This window comes from Bos grunniens, chromosome 2, assembly GCF_055505025.1.
Source record: "Bos grunniens cultivar Pamir isolate PY7600 chromosome 2, Bosgru_T2T1.0, whole genome shotgun sequence".
Lineage (NCBI taxonomy): Eukaryota > Metazoa > Chordata > Mammalia > Artiodactyla > Bovidae > Bos > Bos grunniens.
Genome location: NC_141166.1, coordinates 115,839,616 through 115,851,711, shown reverse-complemented (window position 1 = coordinate 115,851,711; position 12,096 = coordinate 115,839,616). Strand labels below are relative to the sequence as shown.

Below are 12,096 nucleotides of genomic sequence, written 5' to 3'. Positions count from 1 at the left end.
CTGCTGTAACAAATGATCACTAATTAAGTGGCTTGTGTGTATTAATCGTTCAGTCATGTCCAACTCTTTCGTGACCCCATGGACTGTATGTAGCCCACCAGGCTCCTCTGTCCATGGAATTCTCCAGGCAAGAATACTGGAGTGGGTAGCCATTTCCTTTTCCAGGGAATCTTCCCAACCCAGGGATTGAACCCAGGTCTCCCACATTGCAGGCAGGTAAAAATCCATCTGAGCCAAGGGAAGCCCAATTAAATGGCTTAAAAAAATACACATTGAAGATGTCTGAAGTCTGAAAGGGGTTTCCTTGGGCCAAAATCAAGGTGTTGGCAGGGCAGGGTTCCTTCCAGAAGTTCTATGGAAGAATCCATTTCAGCTTCCAGAGACCCCTGCATCCCTTGGCCCTTGGACCCTTCCTCCTTCTGGGATAGTCCAGGACAAGTTCCCCACCTCAAAGTCCTCAACTTATTCACACATGTGCGTCCTTTTTGCGATGTAAAGGATATATTTATAGGTTCTAGGGACTAAGACATGGACTTCTTTTGGTAGTGGTAGACCACTATTTTGTCTACCACAATGAGCAAAGTACATTTTGAGGGGAAAGAAAAGGGATCCCAATCTGAAGTTATTTGAATGTATTTGAGAGGTTCAGTGTATAGTTTGAAAGACAGCATTATCTAAACCATTTACCTTCTTATACAGTAGTCTGAGTCTCATGACTGTTCTGAAACCTCGTTAATGGTCCCCTTCAAATGAAGAAATGGGCCACCATTTGACAGTTTTTCTTAGTATAGAAAAATAAAAATTAGGATAGTGTTATTTCTTATAATGAAGCTACTTTGAGAAGTAGTGTGGATTCAGAAATGGTTAAAAAGTCTTGAGTAATCTTCACAGGAAAGCTTGTTGCTGGGCTCAGTTTCCTTGCTTAAGAGCTGACCTATCTTGGTTTCCTTCTCATCTTATTCTCTTCAAGTTTTACAGTTCAGAGTCATAACCTGCAGGTGTGCCTTTTGATTGCCATCCCTGTCACTGAGCCCAAACTGGGGAGCCTTGTGTCACCCCTGAATCAGCACTGACCTCCCCAGTTGGTGTCAGCTGAGCCTGACCTAGCTCCTCTGCCAGCTTTGGCAGCAGCAACTAACAGGGCATTTTGGGTTCCACTGACCTCACTGTGGTGGCAGAGGCAGGGATAGAAAGGATGGTGGGTGCTTGCTCTGATGGAGTGGACATGGATAAAGGACATCCTACATCTGCTATGCTGTCTCCTCTTGGTGGCTGAACATGAAAGCTTGGCTGCTGTAATGGGTGGAAGGGTGTAATTTTATTATTTTTAAAATTAGAGTTGATGATGAGGCACTGATGGAAAAAATGACCTGTTGACTGACTTTGAACTTCTAATATGCTTGTCTCATATGTATTTTAACATTTATTACAAAATATTTAAGTTTACATCACATTTGCAAACTGATTACAAAATTCCAAAACAGATGAAATTTCAGAGGCCATACATTTTTGATACAGTCTTTCAAGCTAGGTTAAACACTGCTTCACCAGTCAAATGTGTTCTCCATAACTGTTTTCTCATCAGTCCCATCTACACTGCACTGACTGTCCTGTAGACAGTTGGATTCAATGCTGGGGAATTTCAACAGTCTGTGTAATGTGGGGCCAGTGCTCTCCTTTCCAAAATTTGTGTTTTGCTAGTGATCATTCTTTCCTGTTAGCATTCCAGATTGTTCCTAAACTGGCTTGATGCTGGGTACTGAGCCCTTTGTGTTCTATCTGAAGCTGCCTGAGGTGGGGCAGGAAAGGCATGAACCCTAACGTCTTGGGCCTGGGGCTGAATCTGGTCTCTGCTACTTGCTCATTGTGTGAACAGGAGCAGGCCACAAGACTGCTGTTGGCTAAGCACTGTCTGGGACTCTTCAGGCTCACCTCAGGTTAGGCAGTCATCACAATCCCCTGTCCTGTTGCAGATGGACAGACAGAAAGCAGAGGCATATTACATCTTCGTGGCTTATGGGTGATAGAACTGGGATTCAAAGAGAGCTGTGTTTCCAGATGTTTTTTTAAGGTGAAAGGCTCTACAGGAGGAGTTGGATGGAGGCTGAAGGCTGCACAGTTGGGGTGGCTATGTGCCCCCAATCCCTCTTTTGGAAAGAATTTACTGTCATCTGTTTGATAATTACACATTCATTGGAAAAAGGTTTGACGCTAAAAAGGCATGGGAAAATAATTACATTTTTACTACCTTATGCCCTTCTAACTTATTTAAGCTCCTGGCTGGTCACTGTCTGCTGGAAACTCACGATATAATAGTACAATCCATGTAGAATTGTAGAAAAGATAAAATGAAGTAACACAAGTGAGCCATCTGGTCAGGATAAGGTCTCCCACATTAGTTTATTCTTTTTGTCATTATCATACAAAGGCTTTGTGTCCGGGTATGGCTCAACTGTATCTAGGGCATACAGAACCATTACTTGAATATTTTTACATTATTTACAATAAAGGCTGATTAATTCAACAAACACTTGTTTAGAACCAATGGTGCACCTAGAAATGTGTGGGTCTATGACCAGGGATGGCCTGGTGGAGGATGGGGTGGGCAGCCAGAAATGGTAGCTGTGAGAAATCTCCCTCTATCCCACTTAAGATATGGCCTGATGTCTGAACAGTCTCCATTAGGCCATTCCTACCATTGACTCTTTTCAAAAATTTTCACTAAAATTCAAAGCCATCAAGAGAGGCAGCATCTCAGTTTTTATGAGTTTATTCCCTGAATGAGCAGCCATACAGACCCCAGGGTAGATTTGGATGAAGGCTTGAGGTGAAGGACAGGGATCAGTGTGGAGGCAGGGGCATTCTAAGGTCAACATCTATTTCCTTCCTGACTCAGCCAGAGCAGGCTTGTGCCAGTTGTCAGGGGGCTGAAATGATACTCACATTATGTTCTCTGGGTCTTGGGCCTGCAGCCCTGGCCTACGGGTGCCTGTTGGATCTGTCCACTCATACAGATGGAGTTTCATCTAGGAAAGAGGGAAATTAAGGCCAGTGAGCTCTGAGGAGACCAGCTGATAACACAACCAGTCCCAGATCGGGGAAAGGAGATGGAGCAGATTAAGAAGCGGTGAGTCAGGGACCCAGAGTGGCACACTGTAACTCCCACAGATGTTGAGTTTCCTGAGGATAGGATGAAAACACCAGTTTCACACAGTAACCTCCAGACCCAGAAAAAGACTGAATTAATTGAAGAAGACCTTGAGAGTTTTTCTAAATTTGGTAAAGTGAAGGATCATATTAGCTCTGTATCTGCCAAGAATGAGTTGTTGAACAAGCCAGCCAGGTAAGAAAAGGAAGATAAGATGTCATTCAGAGTCAGACATCTCCTGAATGATGTCCTGAATGAAGAGAGAGTCCAGCCTATATAGGAAGAGCTGGTCTTGTCAAGAAAAGATCCCAAGAGACCTTCAAAAGGGACCTGGAATGAAATGAACAGTGATGATCACAAATGTTGATTTGTGCCAAGAACTCATCTAAACCTTTTGCATGAGTGAACTCACTCAGTCCTAACAACATCCTTATAAAACAGGTATTATTATTTTTCCCGTGTTACAGATGAAACTGGGACAGTCAGGTTAAGCTGCTTGCTTGAGGTCAGTCATGAGGCCAGAGTTCAAACTGAAAGCCTGACCCCAGAACCCATGCTCTGAAGCACCTACTTTCTCTCTACAAAATGCACGGCTTGTGTAAAAGTCCAGTGAGAAGCTGGAAAAGTCCAGAAGGCTAAAGCAGTGGTTTTTAACTGGGTTCACACCTCCTGGATTGGTGAGCAAAAGTTTGTCTCTTAGTGTATGTTTTGGGTTTTTAATTTTCCCTAAGGAGTGGGAGAAAATAGTATTTCCAGAGAAATCAATGACCCCCAAATAGGTAAGAATTCCAGAGGGTTAGGGGTAATTCCTGCACACCAGCCTCCCAACCAAGGTTTGGCTGCTGGTGGGGGTCACAGAGCATATGCTGACTTGTGTTCTCAGGGCTGACTGCCTGGTACCTCCAGCAGGATCTCCCCAGAAGGGTGTTTTCAGAGGCTCAGCTGTCTGTCCTCATGGGAACTTTGGGAGCGATCATCCCCTGGTTAGCATTTCATTTGCCCGGCTTGGCTTGGTGTATATTTATTAGAAGATGAAGCCTGTTAAAACAGAAAAATGGTCACTGCACTGGAACATTTTTCTCCAAGTGACATTATCCATGACTTCTACTAGGGAGAAAAGAGGCAAAATCCTTATATTCTGGACAAATGCTTTTGCAATCTTCTGGTGCCATTGGTTATAGCTTATCTAACTTCATAGTAGATCTGTCTTATTCAAAAGATACAGTGTAGCTTGAAAATCAGTAGAGGGGTGGGGAAGGGGGCAGTATTCTTATTTTCAGATAAGACTTTATGTTATGATTAAGTCAATTTTCCCAGACAATTTAGATTAAGCAGAGGTTTTCTCTGTGAAGATCAATATTGTCACTAATCATGAGCAGCAAAGAAATATATATGTTTTTCTGCCATTAACACCCAACAGTGAAGAACAATGAATCAGGAACAACAGATGTGTTAGAGTCACTTGATTGGTGTCTGAAAAACTACCATTTCTGCTTTCATAGATATTAGTGTAACTTTCAACACTCTTAATGTTAGATTTCAGTGAGAGAGAGAGTTAAATATTCATACCACTGAAAAGATACATTCTACAGTCAGAGTCTGATATCAGAATTGTACATCTTCCTGACCCTTGATTCTTTCAATTTTCACTATCTTATCTGGAAGAGACAGTGGGATGTGCCCTGGAATATAGCAGATGCACTGCTCTTAAATCCCACCTCTGTCACCAGTCACAACCTCCATGAGCTTTAGTTTCATACCTTTCATATCCTTATGGACTTTTTGTGCTTGATTTATGGTTTATATATCTGGTTGTACTTTGTGGTTCTGACAATCTTGGCTTAATACATTTTGAGGCCATGAGTATGTTCAAGTTTAGAGTCGTTTTATCTCCTTGGTGAACTACATTTATTTTGTAGTGCATCTCTAACATTTTTACTTGCTTTCAAGTCTCTTTTATCTCATATGAATAGAGCTATACAAGCTTTTTGTTGTTGGTTGGTCTTGTATACCTATTTGCCTTGTATACTCTTTTCTATCTTTTTGCTTTTACTCTTACAAAGCCTTATGTTTTAGTGCATCTCTTATAATCAATAAATAGCTACAAAAAATTTGTAAAATTTTGTAAAAATTTCTTTAAAAAATTCAGTCTTAATAAAATCTAAAGTTAATCAACATCTTTAATCTTATCCCAAACAATGCTAGTACCTTAGAATATTTTAACTGCCATCACCTTTCTTGACTTACATGTTACTTTGTCATGTGTTTATTTCTACCATTTTTGTTTTTGAGTGTTGTAGTGGGTGCTGTGTGCACTGCCTCATTTTCCCTTTGAGGACTAAGACAGTCCTTCTTCCAGTCCCTAGGAATGTTAATGGCTTATGGATTTCAGTTGAGTCCCTCATTGAGAATTGTTCTCAGCAGAAGAGAATGGTCTGGCCCAAAGTCATGTCCCCTCCCTGGTGGCAGTTCATATCTAAGCTTGGTCAGTGTGTATATGTGGTGGAATAAAGGCCCCCTCCTCGAGAGATGAGACAACACCAGAGCTCTCTGTGGGATCAGATGATGTTTTATTGTGACTACATCACAGTTCACTCCTTTCTCTGCCAATTTTGCTTTGTTTACTCACCAACAGATGTTGCCCCCTAGAAAACGCTCTCAAAATCCTCCTGCATACAAATCTCAGACTCACAGTCATTTCCCAGGAAATTCCTTGGGCCAATATTCATGTACACTTACATATTTTCCATTTTATTTGCGAATACTGTCTTTTTGTGTGCAGAATCAATTTCCTTCTGCTTGAATTACATCTTTTAAATTCCTTTAGACAGAGTCTGTTGAGTGACAGTCCTCATTTTACTCTGATCTGAAAGATGATTTAATGAATATGGAATTCCAGGATGACTATTATTTTCTTGCAGCTCATTGGTGATGTTATTCTACTGTTTCCTGATTACCATCATGTCTCTTGTTCATTTAGCTGTCAGGTGAACTACCACTTGTTTGAAGGTAATCTGTCTCTTCTCTCTGCCTGCTTTTCAGATCTTCTTTTTGTCTTTGATGTTCCATAGTTTCTAAAGGAGGATTTATTTTTATTTAACTTATTTGGGATTCACTGAGCTTTCGTATCCAGACCACTGGACATGGAGTCTTCTGAGCCTCAGTTTTCACTTCAGTAAAATGATAATGGTGATAATTTCCATTTTAGTGCGTGATTGCAGAAAGATCACATTAGACAATTCATTTATATTTCCTTTAAGGCAGAATTTCCATTTTTTTGTTTCACTGGATTAGACATTTTCCCTGTTCAGACTTCCTTAGCAAGTTCTGTAACCAAATAGATATGGGAAGTGCTGGTTCCCGCATGTTCTCTTGGAGAATTGCAAAGCTCATCAACGTTATGAAAGCCTTGGGAAGTCCTACACTATTCTCCACACTCATGTGTCCTCAGAAGAGCTTTGTTGTAAACATCTCACATTCCATGGAACACAATGTTGGGGAATGTGTGTCTGTGTTCAGTTGCTCAGTCATGTCTGACTCTGCTACCCTTTGGACTATAGCCCACCAGGCTTCTCTGTCCATGAGATTCTCCAGGCAAGAATACTGAAGTAGTTTGCCATTTCCTCCACCAGGGGATCTTCCTGACCCAGGGATTGAACCTGCATCTCCTGCATTGCAGGTGGATTCTTTACCGCTGAGCCACTGGGGAAGCTGTTTTAGGGAATACCTGTATATAAAATATCAAATGATATGTTTTATTTAATAATAAAGGAATATTTACCCCTTACAAATAGTCTAGGGTTTTTTTTTTTTTCAAAAGTTAAGCAAATAACAAGAAAAGGATTGATCACAAGGAAGCAGTGGCTCATAAGTGCCTTGTTCCAGGCTGCCAGAATCTACACCTGCTCCTGGGGTGGCTCCCCACCTTCTTTGTTGTGAGACTGTAATAGAGCCAGGCCATGAACAGCCTTTAGCGTGGCTGGTGCTTTGCTTGGTTACCAGCACTGCCCCTCCCAACCAGGCAACAGTTAGTGGTGGGGACTGTTAGTAGTTCTGTTCAGCCATTGGTCAGCACCACAGTGGGCCCCTCCCCCAAGTGAGCAGCTGCCAGAGAGTGACCGTTAATGGTCCTGCTCAGCCATTGGTCAGTAGCACAATAGGCCCCTCCCATAAGCAACCAATCGTCAGGGAATGACATTAGTGGGCCCAATCAGTCAACAGTCAGCAGAATGGTGGTCATCAGAGAGTGAGGTAAGAGGCAGATCCCAGCCTTCTCCCAGGGAGCTTTCCAGTTCACCCAGCCTGGCGTCAGCAGGTGAGCTGGGGGGCCTAGGGAGCTGGCTGGGAGCTGTGTTTTGCAGGGCCCCAGAACCCTGGCCAAGGCCACTTTTCTGGCCAACTCCTGGTCTTGAGGTGGCAGTGAACATCTCCCCATCCTGCCTCTGTCACCTAATGGCAGCAGCAGTCTTCCTGGGTCGCAGTCTGTGGGACCTGGTGTCTCTCACCTGGGAGCCATGGACACACCTGCCTCAGAGGGACCTGAGTTCAGTTCATTTCAGTCTCTCAGTCATGTCCGACTCTTGCGACCCAATGAATCGCACTACTCCAGGCCTTCCTGTCCATAACCAACTCCTGGAGTCTACCCAAACTCATGTGTGAGGGACCCGAACTCCCCAGTAAAAATGCAGGTTTGAGGCCCCATTCCATACCTACCGTAGACTTTCAGCTGCCTTCATTTCTTCACATGGTTACCATGCACATTCAAGCTTGAGTTTGCTATAGCAGTAGTTTTAGGTGTGATCACTAGAAATGGCTATTTGTAGCTCAAGTATCCTTGCCTGATATTTAATATAAGGAAACAAAATCCCTTCTCATACAAGCTTCAGTGGCCTGTCAGTCACTACTCACTCTGTAGTTCTGAAATTTAGGGTTTGGTGGACAAAATTCCTTCTATGGCTTTTGGAACCTTGTCTGTCTGAGGTGAAAGTGTTGTGGTTCAGTCATGTCTGACTCTTTGTGACCCCATGGGCTGTATCCCAGTAGGCTCCTCAGTCCATGGAATTCTCCAGGTAAGAATACTGGAGTGGGTAGCCATTCCCTTCTCCAGGGGATCTTCCTGACTCAGGGATTGAACCCACTTCTCCTGCATTGCAGGCAGATTCTTTCCAATCTGAGTCACCAGCGTTTGAGATAACTGTTGAAATGGGCAAGAAGCAAACAAATATAATTATTAGAACTCATATCTCTAGATAACTGTCTTTATGGTTTTCATAGTGCTTTCAAAGCAAAAGCCACAGATGTATTATTCATTGGATCCTCCTTATGAATCTGTAAGATAAGCAGAATAAATATCAATATTCCCATTTTACACAAGTGGAAACAGACTCAGTTGGACTAAATGATTGGTTCAAATCCCTGAATGTAGTCAGTGGTGGAGCCTGTTTGAAATTTAAGGTGCCTTGCCTGCCCACCCTCCATTCTTTCTTTCCCACACACACTGAACTCGCCGCACCTCCTTTGTTCTCTCCCTTCCTTGCAAAGATTTCTACTGTCATTTGCAGATATCACCATCAACCTATTGGCATATCTATGCTGTTCTGTCCTGGCCATTGTAGACATAGTCTACCAGCCTGACTGCTGATGAGCCCTTCCCAACCAGGTGTGCTCCTGTGACCGTTTATCGACAGAGAAGAGTGGTGGCAACTTGCAGGAATACTTTGCCTAATCAGGCTGTTTTGTGGACATTTCCTTCACTTTACCAACCTTCTTAACTCTTAATTTTGTAAAGCTAAAAATAGCATACACCAATCATTGTACCATCTGGAGGGAGGTGCACCTGTTTTCTTCCCCTCTCAGGACATGTGTACCTGCCTAGGAAAAGGGGGTGCATTGTGGACAGTTTGGCAGAATGGCGAGGGAAGATATTTGTATAATTTGAACCTGCAAATATTTTTAATTGCAATAATGAGAGAGTTGCTATTCTGATTACCCAGCACAAAGAGAACACTTGTCTAATTCTCCAGTTAATTTGATCCATGCAGATAGCTTATTTTCCAGAATCCATTTAGCACTAAATCTGAAGTGATGGTCCAAACTACAGAATTATCCATGTAACTATTTAATGAGCTTTTTACCTTCTGGAGCCTGTACACCCAGTCAGGAGAAAAATAAGCATTGTTCCCTTCTATTAGTCATATAACTTTTAAAAGTCTTTGTAGTGTTTTATCACCCTCCCCTGTTTGTTCACTCTGGGCTTTGAGTGCAGAAACAAGATAGATTCAGAGCACAGGGGGAGTGCATTTGTTCTACTTCCACAGAGTTTCATAGCATTATTATTAGGCTTTTTGCATGTTTATTCTTCAAAGGAACTGTTTTTTCCTTACTCAGCCATCGGCAAGAGGGCATTTCTTAGCTTCTCCTCTTTAAATCTCTGATCTGAAGGTCATCAAGGTGAACGATGATGTATTCCCTTCTGACTGTGAGTAAATGCAAGCAGTCCTGGCCCACCAGCTGCCTGCTAAAGTGATTTAGCTGCTGTGTACCTGCACCAGAGCTCAGAACACAAACGGGGCAACCACTGAACCTCAAATTAAGCCAGCAGCCACATTCCAGTTGCCATGCTGTGGCTGCGTCACCTGCTGCGGCATTTCAGCAGGATGCTGGTGAGCATGTGGGGCTACATTCTGTGCCGTCAGCCTCTGTGAGGTTCTCTTTGCCACGTCAAGTTTCTCATACAAGTCATGGTGATAGAAAACCATTGTTGGGATGCTGGAGTTGGTTTGGTGGGATCCTTACAAGAGACAGTGCTATTTGCCAGTCTTTATGCAGGAGAGGGAGGAAAGCCAGGCCTTTCTTTGGTTGTCTTCATAGACATATTCCCGTAAAGCTTCTGAGGCTAATTGTGGTGAAAATGTGCCAGGTAGACCCCTTTCATGCCAACCATAATTAATAGTATTATAGTCTTCAAGGCCATAATGCTCATCAGTTATTAATTAGCAATTCATTTTGTTGAACAAATAACACTTGTGATTGATGATAGAACTTGTAATTGGGCACTAGAAGTGGCCCTCCTGGGACTGACTTACCAGCAGATATTAACCACGACACAGTAATGAAAAACACAGAGGATCATCCAGGAAAATCCATGTTAAACAATTGTGACACAGCCAAGGTGTTCCTTCTCAACAGGAGAAAATCCCATCTTGAGTGTTGGGTGTGTATCCTGGGTCTGAGTGTGTTAATTGTTTCTAGTCACACAGCATCAGGGTTTTCCATTTCCTCTTAAGCTTGTAATCAGATGCCCTATTTTTTCCCCCAAAATCAAATTGTTCCTTGCTAGGCAATTCTATTGACTTTGAATTAGTCTTGTGATAGGTCATTTTGAGGTATTATCATGACACATCCAGTTAGACTTGAGGGAAAAAAGTGCTTTTTCAAAAAGGTAATGATAGAAATTTTTATTTTAAATGATTTCTTAGATTGAAATCACTTTAGATTAACAGATTTTCCTGCCCAATTGATTTTCTGGCATCCATGTGGTGATCCAGCAGAGATAAAATGCGAGTTCTTAGTCCACGGCTGCGAGAACACGGAGAGCTTGGCAAATAGAACCGGCAAAGCTTCTTTCTCTCTCGCTCGGTTGGAGCAGGACAACTGGAGCCGGTCAGCTGCTGACCAGATGCTGCCTTCAATTAATATGCCAACCCTCAAAGACGTTTATCGCTCACTCTCAAAAGCAGAGCAGCTGAGTAATAAAGGCAACTACTAAAACCATTTTTTTTTTTTAGAGCATTTGTAATGGCTAAATTGCTTGAAATAAATTAGCAAAAAAAAAAAACATAGTTTGTACAGTATCTGTAAAACAAATTCCTAGTCTTGGGAAAATAGACAAAGTGAGAGCTTGTATTTAACAAGCACATGCAATATGCTTCATTAAGACAGGGCTTTTTTTTTTTCTTCTAAATTTAAAAAGGGTTAATAAACTCCAAGATATCATTGCCAGTTAAACAGGTCCTGCACCATTTTAAGGGAAGTAAGAGGTTACAAAGGAGACAGTTAAAAAGAAACCAAGAGACTGTGTTGTAGTGCTAACAGGCAATTAACAAACTCATGGGTGTTAATTATCTTCATACTGTATCATGTTCAATTAGCTTAGTCTCTGCAACAAAGGCAACGATGAACAATTGCTTTGATAGGTGTACAGTACTTCATTTGTAGTTAATCGGTTTAAGCCCTCTGGTTGCTAGGTTACCTTGGTCTCCAGAGGTAAAAAGCTGTACAGATGCACTATGTTTAAATGACTACAGAGAACTGTTTAAACTCAAACCATGTATAACTCTTTATTGATTTTTCACAGAAGATCTCAGCTCTGATGATAAGGTTTTGATATATTTTCCTGCTACAGCCAGTTCCTTGGAGTATTGCAGAAAAAAAATCTGTCAATATGCTTCTATTATGATCTCTTGATCTGTGCCTATAAAAACCTTTAGCCACAGCCCTTATTATAAATAATGGAAGAAGCAATATCTGATTTTTTTCCACACTGTACTACATGAAGATTTTTTTTCCGTCATTGCCTTTGGATCCAAATTACAGGACTTCTTTCTGTACCCATGCTCTTAAATAATAAAGAAGAATTTCTAGCTCTAATTAATTTGATTGACTCTCGGCAGGATGGGATCAGCTGTAGCATCATGAACTTTAACAATAACTACCAACTGATGGGCAGTTCACATCAATAAGACCATCACTAGCCTCTCTCTCACCTGTCACCAGGCGGGGAGTGAGCAATAACCAGCCCCCCACAGATGCTCCCCGCTTAGCGCTTTCTGCCCTATTAGCAATTTATAATGGTGATCAAGAAACAGTCAGCAGCAAATCAAGACAACTGTCTGGCTGCCTGTTTAATTGGCCTTGTTTGCGTTTTGATAAATGGCTTGTGACTACTA

At 42.0% G+C, this 12,096-nt stretch overlaps 1 long non-coding RNA gene across 12 annotated transcripts in view; it reads left to right on the top strand.

Moving 5' to 3' along the window:
* LOC147378590 (uncharacterized) overlaps window positions 1-12,096 on the top strand; it is a 333,236-nt gene that overhangs the window by 18,802 nt on the left and 302,338 nt on the right. Inside the window, exon 3 of one of the 12 annotated variants that reach the window (XR_015147961.1) lies at window positions 10,699-10,921. The exons of 8 other annotated variants lie outside the window; for them this stretch is intronic. This is a non-coding gene — a long non-coding RNA (uncharacterized LOC147378590). Of the gene's footprint in view, window positions 1-6,708; window positions 6,940-10,695; window positions 10,922-12,096 lie in introns of those variants that run through there. 3 more of the 12 variants (XR_015147962.1, XR_015147956.1, XR_015147954.1) reach the window with 3 other exon arrangements.